Source organism: Loxodonta africana, chromosome 26 (assembly GCF_030014295.1).
Source record: "Loxodonta africana isolate mLoxAfr1 chromosome 26, mLoxAfr1.hap2, whole genome shotgun sequence".
Classification (NCBI taxonomy): Eukaryota; Metazoa; Chordata; class Mammalia; order Proboscidea; family Elephantidae; genus Loxodonta; species Loxodonta africana.
This window is the reverse complement of record NC_087367.1, coordinates 30,560,385-30,584,162: the sequence shown is the minus strand read 5'-3', so window position 1 is coordinate 30,584,162 and position 23,778 is coordinate 30,560,385.

Here is a 23,778-nt window from a genome sequence, read left to right as displayed (position 1 = left end):
CTGTGAAATCTAGGAAATAAGTTCTATGTTACTGCAGTGATGTTCATTTCTGGGTCCTTATTTTTGTATCTCTCTTCAGCTTTCTCTTTCACTCTTTTGCTTAACCCACTACCTCAAAAAAAAAAAAAAAAAAAACTGCAGGAAAATCCTTCAGTCCTGCCTCCTGTACTCAACAGTGAAAGTTTTTGTTCTTTATATGAAAATGAGATGAAAATTATTCAAGGTAGGGGAAGTGTGTGAATTCAGCTGCTTAATAAAAATATGTGGCCTAACCAATGGTAGGTGGATGCTGACTTTGTGGTTCCCCCACACCCACTATAGAAAGGGCCACACAGCCATGCCAACACCCATGAAATATTTGAGGACCTATTCCTACTTGGTGTTTGGGCATTAGGAAGATCTATATACCTCCTCTAGGAAGAAAGCTGGATTCAATAACTTTCTAAATCACAACACCTGAAGTAAGGAGTAAATTATCAGGAATCGACTCGACAGCACTGGGTTTTTTTCTGGGGGGTGAGACTTGAGGGTATTGGAAAGTATAGAAATGTTATTGTTTGGTGTAGTGGTTGAGACTATGGAATCCAATCAGATTGTCCAGGTTCAAATCCCTGCTCCAACTTTTGTTAGCTGTTTGACTTTAGGCAGTTTAATAAGCTCTCTCTGAATTATAATTATAGTGTCAACATCAAAGGGTTGTTACGAAAATTAAATGTGATAATGTTTATAGAACATTTAGAATAGTGCATCTAAAACAAAACTAAACAAACAAAAAAATAAAATACTTGCTGTGGAGTCAATTCCGACTCATGGCGACTCCGTGTGTGCAGAGTAGAACTGAACTCTATAGGGTTTTCAAGGCTATGACCTTTTGGAAGTAGATCACCAGGCCTTCAAATCCAAACCTTCAGTTGGGTTTCAGTTGGATTTCTGGTGGACTGACTTTTGTAAGCAGATTTGCTTTTGATCAGCTGGTGACCCAACATGGGCTCAGCTGTCAGGACACTTAAAAGACTTCTTGGCTAGAACAGCATGAGAATACAGGAAGATTTCCCTTTTTATCATTGTTTTTGTTGTAGCCAGTTTTATTTGTTTTAAATCCCTTGCCTTATCTCCAGCGCTTGTCACATGCAAAGCCAGACAGGAAGAAAAGCTCCAGTAAGTACTTACATAGCCACTCCCAGTGCATAACATCCTCAATATGTTGGAAGGACACAGGGAAAATAAAATTGTAAGTTGCATTTTGCCAAATATTTCTGTCATCTCACATGGTAATTTTGGCTTTTCTTGCCATAAATCTGATATGTGTAAAAATATGGACAAAATGTCCGTGGACAAGACCACTCAATTGTAACTGTCTTAGATTTTGGATCCAAACCAGGTTTTAAAAATTCACTTAGTTTCCAATTCCAAGCACAGATTTTTCAGTGTCATTTATACTGAATTGTGTGTGAAAAATAGATACATCAGGGAGTTGGTGAAAGTGACATTATCTCCAGGGAGCATTTCCTTTGCAGCAACACAGTCACATCCTGGATAGAACTCTCCTTGTCTTAAAACTGCATAATAATAACCTGTTCAGGATCTAAACAATAAATTGCCTTTATGTGATTGTGCTCATACTTTCTGTTATAAATACAGCATATCTTGAAATTGTGGGAAATAAAGCTAAACAAAAGACATTTATATATATATATATATACACGAAATCCACTCTACGGCACTGGGTTTATATATACACAGACACATACATGCACAGCTGTTGTTGTGTGCTGTGAAGTAAATTTCAACTCTTAGCAACCTTTACAGGATAGTGTAGAACTGCCCTATAGAGTTTCCTAGGCTATAATGTTTCAGGAGCAGAGTGCCATGTCTTCTGTGAAGCCACTGGTGGGTTTGAATTGTCAACCTTTTGGTTAGCAGCCTTGTGTTTAACCATTATGCCACCAAACCGAAAACCCATTGCCATCAAGTAGATTCCAACTCATAGTGACTCTATAGGACAGAGTAGAACTGCCCCATAAGGTTTCCAAGGAGCACCTGGTGAATTCAAACTGCTGGCTTTTTGGCTAGCCACCATAGCTCTTAACCGCTATGCCACCAGAATTTCCATTCAGAGCTCCATAAATAAATACACACACACACAATTTTTTGTTTTGTTTTGTTTTTAGATAACTGACCCATATTTCTGGGGAGAAAAATGGCAAAATAAACACAAAACTGAGGCTTAGGGAAAGTATATCATTTAGTAATGTAATCAATCAGATAAATTCAATGACGCAAAAGTAATAGGTGTCTTACAAGAAATGGACTAAAACAAGTGAACATTAGAGATAGTCTGTTACCTTTAAAAATATGGAGAATGGTAGTAGGTTTGATGGGAGGGCGTTCAGGAGACTTTCACAGGGGTTAGACACATAAGTTGGAAAACAAGATGCTTTGCTGTTGTGAGAAAAATAATAGTCATTCCAACTTACAAATTAAAAGCTACCAAGGAGATATAATTGTGGAGGTGTAAGCATGTAAGTATAAATTAGAATTTGGAATATAAGTCTTTTATTAATCTGATCTGGGCCAGCACAGCTAGGGTTTGTGTCACCCAGTGCAGCAACTCTGGTGTCACCCCTCAATAGGCCCCCTCTCACAACATACCATACAGAATCCTTAGTAATGTTTATTATCAATTTTAATTATACAATAAGTGATATAGTTGTAATTTGCTTAAATGTAATATTTCTCATATGAATACTAACAACAAAATTGCTTTGTAAAATCTTTCTACATTGAATTACATTATTAGTCACAACACTATTAGTAACTAAGCACAAGCCTTTTTTATTTTTCTTCTTCTTTTCCTTTAATTACTATGTCTTTCTCAAAATGGTTATTGCTATAGATTCATAACTACTACCTACCACAATATGGTAGATAAAACACCAGAAAATTTGACAAAATCAGTGACTATAAAAACACTAGCAGGAAAAAAACCAACAGCACATGCTGATAGTACATGCAGAGGAAACCATATCATCTTAAGTGGCATTGTAATTGGGTAATAATGACAGTTCTGACCAGCATGCATTAGAAGATTAAAAAAGTACAACACCATCAAAGTAGAAATTAACAAAAGGAAGATTAAGGGAAAAAAATCAATTACATGGAAACTGAATACACCCTGCTTAAAAACAACTGGGTAATAGAAGAAATCAGAGGTAGAATAAAAAAATTCCTATAATCAATTGAGAATTAAAACACATCACACCAAAATTTTGGGGACACAGCAAAGGCAGTGATCAGAGGTCAATTTATAACAGTAGATAAGCCCAAATCAAAGCCACTGCCATCGAGTCAATTCTGACCCATAGCAACCCAATAGGACAGAGTAGAACTGCCCCATAGAGTTTCCAAAGAGCACCTGGCGGATATGAAGTGCCAACCTCTTGGTTAACAGCCGTAGCACTTAACCGCTATGCCACCAGGGTTTCCATAATAATGGACACACATCAAAAAAGAAGAAAGTGACAAAATCAAAACATTGGCTACACAACTTGGACAAATAGAAAGAGAACAGCAAAAGAAACAGCCACCAAAAGAAAGGAAATAATAAAGATCAGAGCAGAAATAAATGAAATAGAAAAACAATAGAAAGAATCAACAAAACCAAAAGTTGGTTCTTTGAAAGGATCAAGAAAATCAACAAACCACTGGCCAAACTGACAAGAAAAGGACAGGAAAGAATGCAAATAACCCAAATAAGAAATGAAATGGGGGAAATTACAACAGACCCAATTGAAATAAAAAGTATTGTACCAGAATATTACGAAAAACTACTCCAACAAATTTGAAAACCTAGAGGAAATGGACAAATTTCTAGAGACACACTACCTACACAAACTGACACAAAATGACGTTGAAAATCTGAACAGAACCATAAGGAGAAGAGAATGAAAAAGTAGTGAAAAAACTCCCTAGCCAAAAAAAAAAAAAAACCCTGGCCCAAATGGCTTCACGTTAGAGTTTGAACAAACATTCAGAGGAAATCTTACACCAGTACTACTCAAGCTATTTTAGAACACAGAAAAGGAAGTGATACTTCTGAATTCATTCTAGAAAGCCAGAATAACTCTGATACCAAAACCAGGCAAAGACACCACAAAAAAAGAAAACTACAGACAGATATATCATGAGTATATACACAAAAATTCTCAGCAAAATTCTAGCCAATAGAATTCAGCATTGCGTCAAAAAAAAAATAATAATAATACACCATGACCAGGTAGGATTCATAACAGGTATGCAAGGATGGTCCAACATTAGAAAATCAGTCAATGTAATCCACGCATAAATAAAAGGAAATAATCATACGATTATCTCAAACGACGCAGGAAAGGCATTCGACAAACTTCAACATATATTCCTGATAATAACTCTCAATAAAATAGGTACAGAAGAGAAATTTCTCAACAAAATAAATGGCATCTACAATGGCCAACATCATTCTTAATAGAAGCTGAAAACATTCCCCATGAGAACAGGGAGAAGAAAAGGATGCCCTTTATCACCACTCCTATTTAACTTTGGGCTGGAAGTCCTAGCCAGAGCAATAAGGCAAGAAAAAGAAATAAAGGACATCCAAATTGGTAATGAGGTTGTTAAACTGTCCCTATTTGCAGATGATATGATACTATACATAGAAAACCCAAAAGACTCCATGAGGCAACTACTGGAACTGATAAATTCAGCAGAATAGCAGGATACAAGATAAACATACAAAAGTCGGTTGGATTCCTATACACTGATAAAGAAAACAATGAAAAAGAAGCCAGGAAAACAATACAATTTATAATAGCCCCTAAAAAAATAAATTACTTGGGAATAAATCTAATCAGGAGTGTAAAAGACCTATACAAAGAAAACTACAAAACACTACTGCAAGAAACCAAAAGAGATCTACATAAACGGAAAGACATACCATGCTCATGGATAGGTAGACCCAACATTGTGGAAATGACAATTCTACCCAAAGTGATTTACAAATACAGTGCAATTCTGATCCAAATACAAACAACATTCTTTAAAGAGATGGAAAAACTTATCGTTAACTTCATATGGAAAGGGAAGAAGCCCCAGATAAGTAAAGCACTACTGAAGAAGAAGAATAAATTAGGGAGACTCACACTTCCTGAACTCAGAACCTACTGTACAGCTACGGTAGTCAAAACAGCCTGGTACTTGTACAATGACAGATACACTGAGTAATGGAACAGAATTGAGAACCCAGATGTAAATCCCTCCACCTATGGTCACCTGATCTTTGACAAAGGCCCAAAGCCCATCAAATGGGGCAAAGATAGTCTTTTTAACAAATGGTGCTGGCAAAACTGGATGTCCATCCGCAAAAAAAGGAAACAGGACCCATACCTCACACCAGATACAAAAACTAACTCAAAATGGATCAAAGACCTAAATATAAAGCCAAAAACTATGAAGTTCATAGAAGAAAAAATAGAATCAATGCTAGAGGCCCTAATACGCTAGAGGCCCTAATACACAGCATTAACAGGCACTGGGTTTTTTAATCACACCCAAGAACACACAAGCTCCAGAGGATAAGCTAGATAACTGCAATCTTCTAAAATTAAACACTTAGGCTCATCAAAGGTCTTCACCAAAAGAGTAAAAAAAGAACCTGTAGACTGGGAAAAAATTTTGACTATTACAAACCAGACAAAGGTCTAATCTCGAAAATCTACAAGAAAATCCAATACCTCTACAACAAAAAGACAAATAATTCAATTAAAAATGGGCAAAGGAAATGAACAGACACTTCACGAAAGAAGACATTCAAGTGACCAACAGACAAATGAGGAAATGCTCATGATCTCTAGATATGAGAGGAATGCAAATCTAAATAAACCACAATGAGATACCACCTCACACTGGCATTACTGGCATGAATCAATAAAACAGAAAATAACAAATGCTGGAGAGGCTGTGGGGAGATTGGAACTCTCATACACTGCTGGTGAAAATGCAAAACGATACAACCATTTTGGAAAATGATATGGTGCTTTCTTAGAAAGTTAGAAATAGAAATACCATATGATCCAGCAATCCCACTCCTAGGAATATATCCTAGAGAAATAAGAGTCATCACATGAATAGACATATGCACATCCATGTTCACTGCAGCATTGTTCACAACAGCAAAAAGATGGAAACACCATATGAATGGATAAACAAACTGTGGTGCATACACAAAATGGAGTATTACAAAACAATAAAGAACAATGGTGAATCTGCGAAGCATCTCATAACGTGGATGAAACTGGAAGGCATTAAATAAAAAAAACCAAAGCCATTGCCGTCGAGTCGATTCCGACTCACAGCAACCCTACAAGACAGAGTAGAACTGCCCCATAGAGTTTCCAAGGAGCTCCTGGTGGATTTGAACTGCTGACCTTTTGGGTAGCAGCTGTAGCACTTAACCACTACGTAACCAGGGTTTCCATGCTGACCGAAATAAGTCAATCACAAAAGGGCAAATACTGTATGAGACCACTACTGTAAAAACTCATGAAAAGGTTTACATACAAAAAGAAACAATTTTTGATGATTACAAGGGAGGGGAGGGGTAGGGATGGATAAACAATAGATAAGTGGTAACTTTGGTGAAGGGTAAGACAGTACACAATACTGGGGAAGCCAGCATAACCTGTACAAGGTAAGTTCATGGTAGCTCCATTGACACATCCAAACTCCCTGGGGGATGGAATTGGTGGGCTGAGGGCTGTGAGGGCCATGGTATCAGGGAACATTAATTGGCATAACATAGTTTATAAAGAAAATGTTCTACATTCTACTTTGGTGAGTAGCATCTGGGGTCTCAAAAACCTGTGAGCAGCCATCTAGGATACTCCACTAGTTTCATGCCTTTGGGTGCAAGGAATAACAAAGAAGACTAAAGACACAAGGGAAAGATTAGTCCAAAGAACTAATGCACCACACCTACCATGGCCTCCACCAGACTGAGCCCAGTACAACTAGATGGTGCCCAGCTACCACTGCTGACTGCTCTGACAGGGATCACAATAGAGGGTCCCAGACAGAGCTGGAGAAAAATGTAGAACAAAATTCTAACTCAAAAAGAAAGACTAGACTTGCTGGCCTGACAGAGACTAGAGAAACCCTGAGAGTATGGTCCCCAGGCACCCTTTCAGCTCAGTAATGAGGTCACTCCTGAGGTTCACCCTTCAGCCAAAGATTGAACAGGCCTATGGAACAAACAAGACTAAAGAGGTGCACCAGCCCTGGGGCAGGGATTGGAAGGCAGGAGGGAACAAGAAAGCTGGTAATACGGAACCCAGGGTTGAGAAGGGAGAGTGTTGACTTAACAAGGGGTTGTTAACTAATGGCATACAACAATGTGTGTACTGTTTGATGAGAAACTAGTTTGTTCTGTAAACCTTCATCTAAAGTTCAATAAAAAAAAGACTAAGCAAAAAAAAGTAAATTAGCATAGAGTTTTCACCTTGTAACCCAGGCTTACAAAAACTGTTTTTGTTGATAGGACTAACTACAGGGATATTTTTATAAAAGATAATAAATTTCTGCTGAAACATTGCACAAAAATTTTATAGGCAGTCATTTTGTTGTGACCCCCTCTGATAGTGTCACCGGGTGCAGTTCACAACCTCGTACCCCTCTAGTGATGCCACTGATTTGGGCTATGGCTAAGGCAAGTGAAAAAGAGGCTAATATTTTATTTTCTGAGATGTAACAGTGTTGTCAGCTCAATGTTTCTGAGCACTCTCAGTTTAGCCTTTCCCTAGTACTGATGAGAGAATTCCTCATTACCAATCCTGCTCAATGTCTACTCCATCTCTATTCTTCCTCCAGCATTTTAGGCTTTAGCAGGTTGACGGCCATAAGCAGAAAGGGAGCAGGGAAGAAGTCAAATTTTTTTTTTTTTTTAATTGTGCTTTAAGTGAAAGTTTACAAATCAAGTCAGTCTCTCACATATAAACTTATATATACCTTACTACATACTCCCAATTGTTCTCCCTAATGAGACAGCCCACTCCCTCCTTTCACTCTATCTCTTAGTGACCATTTTGTCAGCTTCTAACTGCCTCTACCCTCTCATCTCCCCTCCAGGGAAGAGATGCCAACATAGTCTCAAGTGCCCACCTGATCCAAGAAGCTCACTCCTCACCAGTATCCCTCTCCAACCTATTGTCCAGTACAATCCATGTATGAAACATTGGCTTTGGGAATGGCTCCTGTCCCGGGCTAACAGAAGGTCTGGGGGCCATGAGCACCGGGGTCCTTCCAGTCTCAGTCAGGCTATTAAGTCTGGTCTTTTTAATGAGAATCTGGGGCCTGCATCCCACTGCTCTCCTGCTCCCTCAGGGGTTCTCTGTTGTGTTCCCTGTCAGGGCAGCCATTGGTTGTAGCCAGGCACCATCTAGTTCTGGTCTCAGGCTGATGTAGTCTCTGGTTTATGTGGCCCTTTCTGTCTCTTAAGTTCGTAATTACCTTGTGTCCTTGGTGTTCTTCATTCTCCTTTGATCCAGGTGGGTTGAGACTAATCGATGCATTTTAGATGGCCACTTGCTAGCATTCAAGACCCCAGATGCCGCTCTCCAAAGTGGGATCCAGAATGTTTTCTTAATCAATTTTATTACGCCAACTGACTTAGATGTCCCCTGAAACCATGGTCCCTGAACCACCACCCCTGCTACACTGGCCTTTGAAACATTCAGTTTATTGAGAAAACTGCTTTGCTTTTGGTTTAGTCCAGTTGTGCTGACCTCACCTGTATTTTGTGTTGTCTTTCCGGTCACCTAAATTAGTTCTTAGCTACTAATTAATGAGTACCCCTCTCCCACCCATTCCCATCGTAACCATCAAAGAATATTTTCTTCTTTGTTTAAACAATTTCTCCAGTTCTTATAATAGTGGTCTTATACAATATTTGTCCTTTTGCAAGTGACTAATTTTACTCAGAAAAATGCCTTCCAAGTTCCTCCATGTTATGAAATTTTCACAGATTCGTCAGTGTTCTTTATCGATCCATAGTATTCCACTGTGTGACTATAAAATACCATAACTTATTTATCCATTCATCCGTTCATGGGCACCTTGGTTGCTTCCATCTTTTTGCTATTGTAAACAGTGCTGCAATAAGCATGGCTATACATATATCTGCTTGTGTAAAGGCTCTTATTTCTCTAGGATATATTCCGAGGAGTGGGATTCCTGGGTCGTATGGTAGTTCTATTTCTTGCTTTTTAAGGAAACGCCAAATTGATTTCCAAAGTGGTTGTATAATTTGACATTCTCACCAGCAGTGTAGAAGTGTTCCAATCTCTCCACAGCCTCTCCAACATTTATTATTTTGTGTTTTTTGGATTAATTCCAGCCTTCTTGGAGTGAGATGGAATCTCATCGTAGTTTTAATTTGCATTTCTCTTATGGCTAATGATCGAGAGCATTTCCTCATGTATCTCTTAGCCACCTGAATATGTTCTTTAGTGAAGTGCATGTTCATATCCTTTGCCCAATTTTTAATTGGGTTGCTTGTCTTTTTGTGGTTGAGTTTTAGCAGAAACATGTAGATTTTAGAGATGAGGCGCTGGTTGGAGATGTCGTAGCTGAAAATTTTTTCCCAGTCTGTAGTTGGTCTTTTTACACTTCTGCTGAAGTCTTTAGATGAACATAGGTGTTTGATTTTTAGGAGCTCCCAGTTATCTGGTTCCTCTTTGTCATTTTTAGTAATGATTTGTATTCTGTTTATGCATAGTCATTATATTTTCTTCCATGATCTTTATTGTTTTAGTCTTTATGTTTAGGTTTTTGATCCATTTGGAGTTAGTTTTTGTGCATGGTGTGAGGTATGGGCCCTGTTTTGTTTTTTTTTGGAGATGGATATCCAGTTACGCCAGCACCATTTGTTAAAAAGATTTTCTTTTCCCCAATTAACTGACACTGGGCCTTTGTCAAATATCAGCTGCTCATATGTGGATGGATTTATATCTGGGTTCTCAATTCTGTTCCATTGGTCTATGTGTCTGTTGTACCAATACCAGGCTGTTTTGAGTAATGTGGCGGTATAATATGTTCTAAAATCAGGTAGAGCGAGGCCCCCCACTTTGTTCTCCTTTTTCAGTAATGTTTTACTTATCCAGGGCTTCTTTTCCTTCCATATAAAGTTGGTGATTTCTTTCTCCATCACATTAAAAAATGTCATTGGAATTTGGATCGGAAGTGCATTGTATGTATAGATGGCTTTTGGTAGAATAGATATTTTTACTATGTTAAGTATAAAAAAATTTTTTTTCTTTTTTGTTAAGTCTTCCTATCCATGAGCAAGGTATGTTTTTCCACTTATGTAGGTTCCTTTTAGTTTCTTGCAGCAGTACCTTGTAATTTTCTTTGTATAGGTCTTTTACATCTTTGGTAAGAGTTATTCCTAAGTGTTTTATCTTCTTGGGGGCTACTGTGAATGGTATTCATTTGGTGATTTCCTCTTTGATGTTCTTTTTGTTGATGTAGAGGAATCCAAGAGGTTTCTGTACGTTTCAGTAGTTTTCTTGAGGATTCCTTAGGGTTTTCCGTGTATAAGATCATGTCATCTGCAAATAGAGATAATTTTACTTCTTCCTTGCCAATCCGGATGCCCTTTATTTCTTTGTCTAGCCTAATTGCTCTGGCTAGGACCTCCAACACAATGTTAAATAAGAGCGGTGATAAAGGGCATCCTTGTCTGGTTCCCGTTCTCAAGGGAAATGCTTTCAGGCTCTCTCCATTTAGGATTATGCTGGCTGTTGGCTTTGTATAAATGCCCTTTATTATGTTGAGGAATTTTCCTTCTATTCCTATTTTGCGGAGAGTTTTTATCATGAATGGGTGTTGGACTTTGTCAAATGCCTTTCCTGCATCAATTGATAAGATCATGTGGTTTTTGTCTTTTGTTTTATTTATATGGTGAATTATATTGTTTTCCTAATATTGAACCAACCTTGCATACCTGGTATAAATCCCACTGGTTCATGGTGGATTATTTTTTTGATATGTTGTTGAATTCTAGTGGCTAGAATTTTGTTGAGGATTTTTGCATCTATGTTCATGAGGGATATAGTCTGTAATATTCTTTTTTCTGTGGAGTCTTTACCTGGTTTTGGTATCAGGGATATGCTGGTTTCATAGAATGAGTTAGGTAGTATTCCATCATTTTCTATGCTTTGAACTCTGCAGTGAAGCAGTTCAGGCCAGGGCTTTTTTTTTGTTTTTTTGTTTGGAGTTTTTTGATTACCTTTTCAATATCTTTTTTTTTGTTACGGGTCTATTTAGTTGTTCTACTTCTGATTTTTTTTTTTTTTTTACTTCTGATTGCGTTAGTTTAGGTAGGTACTGTGTTTCTAGGGATTCATCTATTTCTTCTAGGTTTTCAAAATTTGTTAGAGTACAATTTTTCGTAATAATCTGAATATGATTCTTTTAATTTCAGTTTGTTCTGTTGTATTATGGCCCATCTCATTTCTTATTTGGGTTATTTGTTTCCTTTCCTGTATTTCTTTAGTCAGTCTGGCCAATGGTTTATCAATTTCATTAATCTTTTCAAAGAATCAGCTTTTGGCTTTGTTAATTCTTTCAATTGTTTTCCTGTTCTCTAATTCATTTAATTCTGCTCTAATTTTTATTATTTGTTTTCTTCTGATGCCTGATGGATTTTCTTGTTGCTCTTTTTCTATTTGTTCAAGTTGTAGGCACAGTTCTCTGATTTTGGCTCTCTCTTCTTTATGTACATGTGCATTTATCAATATAAATTGAGCTCTGAGTACTGCTTTTGCTCTGTCCCAGAGGTTTTGATAGGAAGTGTTTTCAGTCTCGTTACATTCTGTGAATTTCTTTATTCCCTCCTTAACGTCTTCTATAACCCAGTCTTTTTCGAGCAGGGTATTGTTCAGTTTCCAAGAATTTGATTTCTTTTCTCTGATTTTTCTGTTATTCGTTTCTACTTTTATGGCCTTATGGTCTGAGAAGATGCTTTGTAATATTTCGATGTTTTAGATTCTACAAAGGTTTGTTTTATGACAATATGTGGTCTATTCTAGAGAATGTTCCATGTGCACTAGAAAAAAAAGGTATACTTTGCAGCTGTTGGGTGGAGTGTTCTGTATAAGTCTATGAGATCAAGTTGGTTGAGTTTAGCAATTAGGTCTTCCATATCTCTATTGAGCTTCTTACTGGAAGTTCTATCCTTCTCCCAAAGTTGTGTGTTGAAGTCTCCTACTATAATTGTGGAGGTGTCTATCTCACTTTTCAATTCTGTTAAAGTTTTTTTCATGTATCTTGTAACCCTGTTATTGGGTGCATAAATATTTAATATGGTTATATCTTCCTGGTTAATTGTCCCTTTAATCATTATGTGGTGTCCTTCTTTATCCTTTGTAGTGGATTTAACTCTAAAGTATATTTTGTCAGAAATTAACATTGCCGCTCCTGCTTTTTTGGATTGGTGTTTGCTTGATACATTTTTTCCCAATCTTTGAGTTTCAGTTTGTTTCTGTCTCTAAGTCTAAGGTGTGTCTCTTGTAGGCAGCATATAGACTGATCGTGTTTTTTTATCCAGTCTGAGACTCTCTGTCTCTCTCTGGATTCTTGCAGCTTATTAATTTTTACACTATGTTCTTGAATAATCTTTTTGATTTCCTCAACTGCTGTTATCACTGTGTTCCTTGTCTTTTTCTGTAGGTTGACTTATTTCATTTCTGAGGTCATCCCTGATGTCTTGAAGCATTCTGTACATTAGTTTTTAATATTCTGCATCTGGCAATTCCAGGATTGTATCTTCATTTGGGAAAGATTTTGATTCTTTAATTTGGGGATTTGTAGAAGCAATCATGGTCTGCTTCTTTATGTGATTTGATATTGACTGCTGTCTCCAAGCCATCTATAAGATATTGTAATGATTTATTTTATATTTGCTCACTGAGTCTTACCTTTTTTTTTTTTTTTTCAATATACCCAGATGGGCTACTAGTTTGGGCTGTCTTAATTGTTGTAGCCTTTGAATCATTTATGTCCTGATACCAGCTGATTTGAGCTGTTACCAGATATATAAGCCTAAGTGTCCATTCAGTATTCTTCAATAGATCAGCTTAGGTGTTCTGATTTTGGGTCACCAACTGTGTGGTGTAGTCTGTCACCTATTAACTTAGAAGAGTAGTGGTGACAGTTGTATGCACCAGATTCTAGTAGCAGCAGGGGGTCACACACAAGGAGGGCAGGCTGCTGACAGCCTTCCCCCACGTGCCAGTGAGGTAGGTGTGTCTCTATTCCTAGAGCACTTTGGTGGGAGGGCTCCGCAGCTGTTCCTTAAGCACCCAATGCTTGTACCTCTAAAGACTGGTAGGCATCACTATCCTCAGACCCCTTTAGCAGGTGGCTAAGTGGTTTGGGTAGAGCTTCAGCCCTCAGTTTCCTGATGGGGATCAGTGAAGGCTCTGTTTAAAAGGTAGAGTGGTATCAGACCTCGAAAACTTGTCTTTCCACTGCTCTGCTAAAAACAATTACAGACAGATCTCTATCAGAATTGCCCTTGCATTATAATAACCACCTTGTGCCCTGTAGGGATGAAATCCAAAGACTGTGGATCTCTTATGCTTGGCTGGATCTGGTTCTGTATTTTTATTCCAGTTTAAGGAAGTCAGGGAAGGATTTTTCGTGCCTGGGTTTTTAGTAGCTGCTTCTCTCAGGCCAGGAGAACGGGTTAGGAAAAAAAAGAAAAAACACCTCAGAGCACTTCACTCCATTTTGCCCAGGAAATTCCAATGTTAAGGAAGCCGCCTAGGGCAGGGAGGGGAGGGATCAGATAGATAGGAGAGAGTAGCACCCAGCAATATAGACAAAGTTACTTATCTTGCTTGGCGATGACTGTTTTATATGAGACTCCTGAGGAGCGTGTAGCCTGTGTGCAGCTGGCTGGGTCGAGATTGCCCCCGAGGGTCAGGTCCTCTCGAGTGCTTCTGCTGTCTCAGGACCTATGGCCAGCTCCTCCACTCCCAGTCCGAAGCCCAACGCCAAGGTTCCCCAGCTGGGACGCTGCACTCCAGGCTCCAAAAGGCTCCCAAACCAGTGGCTTCCTCCCGGTGACTTCTCCTCCTGTCAGCCACGTCGTTAAGCTGCCTGCATGTGCTGGCTGGGTTTCCCCCGAGGTTACTTCAGAGGGCTAGGGCTGCCTCCCGTGCTTGCACCGTCTCAGGAAGCTCAGGTCCCCTGTGCCCATCCAAAGCCTGGCACCAAGGTTTTCTGACTGGGACGCTGGCTCCAGGCTCCGAAAACAGTTGCTCCATCCCCATGGTTGCCTGTTCTCTCATTAGCTGCATCAGTGTGCAGCCTGCTTGCGCTGGCTGAGTCTCTACCGAGGTTACCCCAGGGGGCTAGCGGTTACGGCTGTGTCCCGTGCCTTCCCTGCCTCAGCAAGCCACAATTAGCCCCACCACTCGGCACCAGGGAACCATGAGGGCTCAAGGCTGTGGCAACGGACGCCGGTTCCAGAGGCTGTTGGTGCTTCAGGGCACAGCTTTTTGCTCCTCTGTCACTCAGGTCAACTCTTTAGATCTGTGTTTGATGGTCAGGGTTCCTAGATTGTCATGTATGTGATTGATTCACTTGTTTTTCCGAGTCTTTGTTGCAAGAGGGATCCATGGTAGCTTCTACCTAGTCAGCCATCTTGGACCCCTCCTCAGCATGTTCTATAATGTTTTGTATACTATTTATGCTGTGTATTAGGGCTCCTAATGTTGTCCCGATTTTTTTCCCATGATCTTTACCGTTTTAGATTTTATATATAGGTCTTTGATCCATTTTGAGTTAGTTTTTGTACATGGAGTGAGGTATGGGTCTTGTTTCATTTTTTTGCAGATGTTTATACAGTTAAGCCAGCACCATTTGTTAAAAAGACTATCTTTTCCCCATTTAAGTGTTTTGGGGACTTTGTCAAATATCAGCTGCTCATATGTGCATGGATTTATGTCTGGATTCTCAATTCTGTTCCATTGGGCCATGTATCTGTTATTGTACCAGTACCAGGCTGTTTTGACTACTGTGGCGGTATAATAGGTTCTAAAATCAGGTAAAGTAAGGCCTCCCATTTTGTTCTTCTGTTTCAGTAATGCCTTATTTATCCTGAGCCTCTTTCCCTTCCATATGAAGTTGATGATTTGTTTCTTCATCTCATCAAAGAATGTCATTGGGATTTGGATCGGAATTGCATTTAATGTATAGATCACTTTTGGTAGAATGGACCTTTTCACAATGTTAAGTCTTCTTATCCACGAGCAAGGTATGTTCTTCCATTTATATATGTCTCTTGGTTTCTTGCAGACGTGTACTGTAGTTTTGTTTGTATAAGTCTTTTACATCTCTGGTAAGATTTATTCCTAAGTGTTTTATCTTCTTGGGGGCTACTGTAAATGGCATTGATTTGGTGATTTCCTCTTCGATGTTCTTTTTGTTGGTGTAGAGGAATTCATCTGATTTTTGTATGTTTATCTTGTAACCCGATACTCTGCTGAGCTCTTCTATTAGTTCAATAGTTTTCTAGAGGATTCCTCAGGGTTTTCTGTGTATAAGATCATGTCATCTGCCAATAGAGATACTTTGACTTCTTCCTTGCCAATCTGGATGCACTTTATTTCCTTATCTAGCCTACTTGCTCTGGCTAGGACTTCCAGCACAATGTTGAATAAGAGCGGTGATAAAGGGCATCCTTGCCTGGTTGCTGATCTCAATGGGAATGCTTTCAGGCTCTGTCCATTTAGGGTGATGTTGGCTGTTGGTTTTGCATAAATGCCCTTTATTATGTTGAGGAGTTTTCCTTCTATTCTTATTTTGCTGAGAGTTTTTATCATGAATGAGTGTTGAACTTTGTCAAATGCCTTTTCTGCATCAACTGATAAAATCATGTGATTCTTGTCTTTTGTTTTATTTATGTGGTGAATTACATTAATTGTTTTTCTAATGTTGAACCATCCTTGCGTACGTGGTATGAATCCCACTTGGTCCTGGTGAATTATTTTTTTGATATGTTGTTGAATTCTATTGGCTAGAATTTTGTTGAGGATTTTTGCATCTACATTCCTGAGTAATATAGGTTTATAATTTTCTTTTCTTCTGACATCTTTACCTGGTTTTGGTATCAGGGATATGGTGCCTTCAAAGAATGAATTTGGTAGTATTCTGTCCTTTTCTATGCTCTGAAATACCTTTAGTAGTAGTGGTGTTAACTCTTTTCTGAAAGTTTGATAAAACTCTGCAGTGAAGCCGTCTGGACCAGGGCTTTTTTTCTGGGAGTTTTTTGATTACCTTTTCAATCTCTTCTTTTGTTATGGGTCTATTTAGTTGTTCTACCTCTGTTTGTGTTAGTTTAGGCAGGTAGTGTGTTTCTAGGAATTCATCCATTTCTTCTAGGTTTTCAAATTTTTTGTGTACAGTTTTTCATAGTATTCTGATATGATTCTTTTAATTTCAGTTGGATCTGTTGTAATATCACCCCTCTCATTTCTTATTCAGGTTATTTGCTTCCTCTCCTGTTTTTCTTTTGTCAGTTTGCCCAGTGGTTTATCAATTTTGTTGAGTTTTTCAAAAAAACATCTTTTGATCTTGTTAATTCTTTCAATTGCTTTTCTGTTTTCTATTTCAGGTACTTCAGCTCTAATTTTTATTATTTGTTTTCTTCTGGTGCCAGTGGGTTTCTTTTGTTGCTCTCTTTCTATTTGTTCAAGTTGTAGGGATAATTCTTTGCTTTTGTCCCTTTCTTCTTTTTGGATGTGTGCATTTATTGATATAAATTGACCTCTGAGCACCACTTTTACTGTGTCCCAAAGGTCCTGGTAAGCAGTGTTTTCATCCTCATTGGATTCTCTGAATTTCTTTATTCCATCCTTAATGCCTTCCATAATCCAGTCTTTTTTGAGCAGGGTATTGTTGAGTTTCCAAGTGTTTAATTTCTTTTCCCGTTATTGATTTCCACTTTTATGTCCTTATGGTCAGGGAAGATGCTTTGTAATATTTCAAAGTTTTGGATTCTGCTAAGGCTTCCTTTATGACCTAATATGTGGTCTATTCTAGAGGATGTTACATGTGCACTAGAAAAGAAAGTATACTTGATTCCTGTTGGGTGAATGGTTCTGTATATGTCTACGAGGTCCAGTTGGTCAATTGCAGCATTTAGATCTTCCGTGTCTTTATTGAGCTTCTTTCTGGATGTCCTGTCCTTCACCAAAAGTGGTGTGTTGAAGTCTGCTACTATTATTGTGGAGCTGTCTATCTCACTTTTCAACGCTGATAAAGCTTGTTTTATGTATCTTGCAGCCCTGTCATTGGGTGCTTAAATATTTAAAGTGGTTATATCTTCTTGGTGTATTGTCCCTTTAATCATTATATAGTTTCTTTCCTTATCCTTTATGACAGATTTAACTTTAATGTCTATATTGTCAGAAATTAATCTTGCCACTCCTGCTCTTTTTTGATTGTTGTTTGCTCGGTACATTTTTTCCATCCTGTTAGTTTTAGTTTGTTTGTGTCTCTGAGTCTAAGGTGTGTCTCTTGTAGGCAGCGTATAGATGGATCTTGTTTTTTAATCCATTCTGCCACTCTCTGTCTCTTCATTGGTGCATTTAGTCCATTTACATTCAGGGTAAATATGGATAGGTATGAATTTAGTGCCATCATTTTGATTTTTTGGGTGTGCGTGTTGTCGACAGTTTCTTTTTCTCTCTTGATTTTCTATGCTGACTAGATTTCCTTTATATATTGTCCTTTCCTCATATTTGTTGTTCTTGATTTTGTTTCTGCTGTATCTGTATTTTTCCTTTGTATTTTATTTTGATGAATAGGATAGTTTGTATCCTTTGTGGTTACCTTAATATTTACCCCACTTTTCTAAATTTAAAACTTTTATTTCTTTGTATCACCATATCTTCCTCTCCATATAAAAGGTGTACGATTACATTTCTTAGTCCCCTTTTATTATTTAATGTTGTCTTCTTTTTTTTTTTTCTTTTATATAACATTGCTGTTTTCCTGTTTTGGGCATTTTTGTTGTTGTTGTTATAATCTTGCTTTGCTTTTTTGGGTGTCCCTGTCTGGGTTGACTTCTGGTTGCTCTGCCAAGTGCTCTAGCCTGGGTTGTTACCTGATATTATTGATTTTCTAACCAAAGAACTCCCTTTAGTATTTCTTGTAGTTCTGGTTTGGTTTTTATGAATTCCCTCAACTTGTGTTTATCGGGAAATGTCCTAATTTCACCTTCATATTTAAGGGACAGTTTTTGTGGATATATGACTCTTGGCTGGCAATATTTTTCTTTCAATTTTTTATATAAATCATCCCATTGCCTTCTTGCCTGAGTTGTTTCTTCCCAGTAGTCCGAGCTTATTCTTATTGGCTCTCCTTTGTAGGTGACTTTTCCTTTATCCCTCACTGCTTTTATAATTGTCTCTTTATCTTTGGTTTTGGCAAGCTTGATTATAATATGTCTTGGTGACTTTCTTTTAACACTTACCTTATGTGGCATTCGATGAGCATCTTGGATAGATATCGTCTCATATTTCACAATATCAGGGAAGTTTTCTGCCAACAAATCTTCAACAATTCTCTCTGTATTTTCTGTTATCCCTCCCTGTTCTGGTGCTCCAATCACTCATAGGTTATTTCTTTTGATACAGTCCTACATCATTCTTAAGGTTTCTTCATTTTTTTTTAATTCTTTTATCTGATTTTTTTCAAATATATTATCGCCACATGATTTATCTTAAAATTCAGAAATTCTAGCTTCTACTTGCTCAATTCTGCTCCTCTGACTTTCTACTGAGTTATCTAATTCTGTAATTTTATTGTTAATCTTCTGAATTTCTGATTGCTGTCTGTCTATGGATTTTTCCAGCTTATTAAACTTTTCATTATGTTCCTGAATAATCTTTCTAATTTCTTCCATTGCTTTATCTGTGTTTTCCTTGGCTTGTTCAGCGTATTGCCTCATTTCCTTCCTGATGTCTTGAAGTGTTCTATATATTAAAGTTTTGTATTCTGCATCTGGTAGTTCCAGAAATGCACTTTCATCTAGAAGATCCCTGGATTCTTTTTTGAGAGCCTGTTGAGGTGATTATGGCCTGTTTCTTTATGTGACTTGATATTGACTGTTGTCTCAGAGCCATGTATAAGTTATTGTATTAGTTTATTTTATGTTTGCTTACTGTGTGGTAGCTTCTTGCTTTGTTTTGTTTTGACATGCCCAGATGGTTTGCTTAAGTGAGCTATCTTGATTATTTTAACCTTTGGAGCTCTGAAGTCCTGTCCCCAGATGGCTAGAACTGTTCTCAGGTATACCGGTCTAGGACTCCATTCACTTTTCTTGTATGAATTCAGCTCAGGTGTCCAGGTAGCTGGTCATCAAATACATTGTGCAGGCTCTGTCCTACAGTCTTAGAGGGGCAGGGGTGACTGGTGTAGGTACAGGTATCTGGTTGCAGCAGGGTGTCACTCTCTGAACAAGTTTGGGGGTTGAGAATCGCCCCCCAAATATCTCAGGAAAGCATGTCCCTGATCCCTAGGCTGTAAAGGTGGGTGACTTCTGCAGATTGACCATGGGCACCCAATGTTTTTGGTTGTAAGAACTGGGAGGTACCACTTATCCTTGGACCCATGTCATGGGTGGCTGGGTGACCTGAGTGGAGCTACCAGTTCTTAGGCCACTTCTTCTGGGAATGGTGCTTGAGGGCTCCCCGTGATTCAGGTCCAGTAACTCCTCTCTGCTTCTGAACTGTGTCTCCTTCCTCCCGCCCCTCAGTTCATTTTCTAAGCTTGCCTTTGAAGCTCAGGACTCCTAGCTTGTCATAAATATACTTGTTTCACTTGTTTCTCAGATCTTTGTTTTAAAGAGGGCTTGCCGGAAGCACCTGTCTATTCTGCCATCTTGGCTCTGCCTCCAAGAAGTCAAACTTTTGCTATACCTATTCTCTGCTGGAGAGTCAATGACTAAGGCAGGGACAGTTGCAGAAATAGCAAAATTTGTCCTCCAGGTGAACTGAAGAATGAATCGCCAAAAAAAAGTGAAGAGCCACATGATGCAATAATCTCTATCAAACTCATTTTGAGGCACACGAAATAAACATACAATTTAAGAAGAGAAATACCCAGCAGTTTGCTTTGCAAAAGCAGTTTGATGCCAACACATATGAACATATGCTATAAATAAGAATTTTTTTCTTCTAAGCAAAAGAAAATTTAAAATAGTTACCTTTGTTCATCTTCTAACAAAATTACATTCTTGAAAGGAAAATCTGGAGACACTCTTGGCAGCTCAGAGAGCTTCTTCCTCACCAACATTAGATAGGACCCAATTTCCATTTGACTTCTGGAACTCGACAGTACCCATCACAGTGGCTCTTTAGTAGTACTCACCCTGAAGCTCCTGGGCAGCAACCTTCAGCCCCAGCTTTTCTAGAATCAGGCTCCAGGAAAGTCTCTTGCTTGCACCTCCTTCCTTAGTCTTCTTAGTTATCTCTTGCATATATATGTCCAAAGACTTTCATTGAAGACTTGTTTATATTAGAGTACAATGGACAATCGTAAATCTCCAACATTACAGAAGAACAGGCTACTTTGAAAAACAATGTGGGATACGTATTAGTCAGTAACCTAAATGCTGTGTATTAGGGAAGATGGCCAAACAAAAGACCTGGATGTGTCCCTAACTATTGACTGGGCATATTTATCTTGGATCTTGAGAAATTTATTATGTATCTTCAATACTCACCTTAATAACTTAATTTTGATATTTGAATCATAATTCCAGTTGCACCTATTTGAAAATTTTTGATTCCTCCATTTTTATTTCTCATTTTCTTTCAAAATTTCCTTCAGAAGTTTCTTATTTAATTGCATTTTTATATCATTTGCAATTTTAAAGTTGTGATTTCATATGGGATGTATTCAATATATAAATAGCAGTTCTCCAATCTTTTTTTTTTTAAGCACGCACCTTACATCAGATTGAATATCCTATACAAAAACTTCGTATAGCTCCCTTTTATTAACAAGATATCACCCAAACTCCTTTCCCAGCTTTTTGGGAACTCCAGTATCTGACTGTGACCTAATAGTGAGGGTACTTTTTGGGTAGTTGATTTAGGCTTCAATGACAAAATTCGGACTGCCAATAACCAGGAAAATTAATCATTTCAATTTTTGAATTTTAATAATGTATTAAACTGTCTTACACCCCATCCTATACAACAATTAACTTTTTGGGCAGGAGAATTCTGACTCCACACTTTTAGAGTTTTCAAGTTAGAGAAAATGACCTTAATTTTCAAAGATGAAAATTTTTGCAAGGGAATGTAGGAGAAAAATTCAGCAAATTTTTTTATCAGCTCTTGAACAGTTTACCAACCTTAAGAATGCTGGAGGACTCTAACCTCCAATCTTTTTGTTAGCAGCTGAGCATGTTAACCATTTGCACAATCCAGGGACTTCAAAAAGTAGCTAAGGGGAAGAAATTTCAAACAGCAAAGACTTCTAAAAATTTTCCCCTTCATAAAAGCAATAAGAGCATTATATATATAAAAAAGAAAACTCCTCAAAATTAAGGTTTTAAGAACTTTGGAAATTAACCAAAGCTTGGACCAACTTGATGAGAGGTAATCCAAGAAAAATGGCTGAAATCTTGGTAAGAGCAGTGAGTCTTGTCATTTGACTTTGTGACACTTTAACACTTTCCAACTGATTCCATGTGACCATCATTACCTGATGGTAATTTACCAGAAAAAGAGATCACAATGAAAAATTAAAGACAAATATCCTTTATGAATAGAAATAAAGATCCTCAACGTAATACTAGAAAACAAAATAAATATATATATAGATAGGATCATAAACCATGACAAAGCAGAATTTATCTTACATGCATGGTTTAACATACAAGAATCAATCAAAAATATAACATTTATAGAAAAAAAGGACAAAAAGATTATCATCCACATTTATGCAAAAAAATTATTTGAAAAAATGTAACAACCATTCTTGACAAAACAGTCAATAAACCAGGAGTAGAAGGGAACTTTCTCAACAGGATAAAGGGGAACTATGAAAAGGCTACAGCTAGCACCATGCTTAATGTTGAAAGACTGAATTATTTACCCTTATAATCAGGAACAAAACGAAGACGTACAGTCTTGCTTTTTCTACTCAACATTATACTGGAGGTTCTACCCAGGGAAATTAGACAATGAATGAATGAATGAATGAATAATTAACTAAATGGCACCCAGACAGGAAAGGAAAGGGTAAAACTCTTGGTATTTACAGATGCCATGAGCTTGTATAGAAAATCTTAAGGAAGACAGACAGACTCTTAAGGGAGACAGACAAAATCTTAAGGAAGACAGATGACAACAATAACTAGTAGAATTAATCAGCAAGTTCAACAATTTTGTAGCATACAGGACATTGAATAGACATTTCTCCAAAGAAAATGTACATATTGCCCTTAAACACATGCAAATATGTTCACCATCATTTGGGAAACAGAAACCAAAACCACAGTGAATTATGCCTCCACACCCCACTAGCATGGCTATCATAAAAATGACAAATGAGGTGGAACGAAGATGGCTGAGTAGGCAGAAACTTCTGCTGAACCCTCTTGCAACAAAGACTCAAAAAAATAAGTGAGTCAATTACATACATGACAATCTATGAATCCTACCATCAAACACAAAACTAAGGAATTGACCTGAGTGACAGAGGAGCAAGAATCCGTGTGCTGAAGCAGCAAGCAGTCCTGGAGACCGACCTGTCGTGCCCCAGCCCTAGGCCTCAGGGGAGCATGAATCCATGTGCCAAGGCACCAACCGGTTCCAGAGCCCGGGTTGCCATGCTCCAGCCCTGAACCCTCAGGGGAGCAAGAAGCTGTGCACTGAAGCAGTGACCAGTCCTGGAGACTGGTGTGCTATGTCCCAGCCCTGAGCCCTCAGGGGAGCGAGAATCCACACTCTGAGGCACTGACCAGTTCCAGAGCCCAGCAAGCTGTGCCCCAGACCTGAACCCTTATGGAGCCTTGGGGCCAGAGCTGTGGGGATAATCATGGCTTCCTGAGACAAGGCAAGCAGGGACGCACCCCTAACCCCCTGGGGCAATCACAAGGGGGACCCAGCCCGCACAAATCCTACACACCCCTCTGGAATCTCAGATAAAACAGCCCTCACCAAACACAGTAAATGATTTTGTATATTTTACCACACTACTCTCTCCTATTTATCTGATCCCTCCCCTCCCTGCCCCAGCCGGCTTCATTAACACTGGAATTTCATGGGCCAGAGAGCTCTGCGGGGTTTTTTTTTTTTTCTTCCTAACCCATTCTCCTGGCCTGGAAAAGCAAGAATTAACAATCAGGGGGAAAATCCTTTCCTGTTTTCTCTAAACTGGAATAACAGTACAAAACCACCTCCATCCAGGCACAAGAGATCTACTGTCTTTGGCTTTCACCTCTTCATGGAACCAGGTGACTATTTTAAGGCAAAGGCAATTCTTATAGAGATCTGACTGTAATTGTTCTAGCTGAGCAGTGGAAAGACAAGTTTTGGAGGCCTGATACCACTGTACATATTAAACAGAGCCCTCACTGATCCACAGGAGAGAACTGAGGGCTGAGGCTCCATCCACACCACCTAAACACCCGCTAAAAGGGTCTGAGGATATTGACGCCTA